Consider the following 395-nt stretch of genomic DNA (forward strand, 5'->3'; position numbering starts at 1 on the left):
CTGGAGTTCAGACGTGTGCTCTTCCGATCTCTAGGCGTCGATCAGAGATCCCTCTTGCTGAAATCTGGAAATGATATCTCTTATGTACGTAATATTTTATATATTAGATAAATATTTGTAAATTTCTGATTTCACGCGTAATTTATTCTGACCGCATTCATTAATTACACGCAGGATCAAATATACAAGGAGCTGCAGTCGTACGACAAGGCAGAAGCATCGCCACACTCAGATGGGTTCTTCGGTCGTCCCCTCTGGAGACCTGGCTCGGGAACAGCGGACGACGTGTTTCAAGTAAAATATGCCACGACATGCTTTTATTAGCTCTTCCATTGTTATCCGATAATCAGATTAAAATAGCAAATGTCTCTAAACAGAAAACTGGCGTGGTAATC

At 41.5% G+C, this 395-nt stretch overlaps 1 long non-coding RNA gene across 1 annotated transcript; it reads left to right on the forward strand.

The window, feature by feature from the left end:
• The first annotated feature begins 22 nt into the window (after positions 1–22).
• LOC105462232 lies at positions 23–395 on the forward strand. Its single transcript, XR_976031.1, has 3 exons — positions 23–84; positions 175–294; positions 378–395. It is a non-coding gene; the product is annotated as an uncharacterized LOC105462232 (long non-coding RNA).

This window comes from Wasmannia auropunctata, unplaced genomic scaffold (genome assembly GCF_000956235.1).
Source record: "Wasmannia auropunctata unplaced genomic scaffold, wasmannia.A_1.0 LD267581.1, whole genome shotgun sequence".
Lineage (NCBI taxonomy): Eukaryota > Metazoa > Arthropoda > Insecta > Hymenoptera > Formicidae > Wasmannia > Wasmannia auropunctata.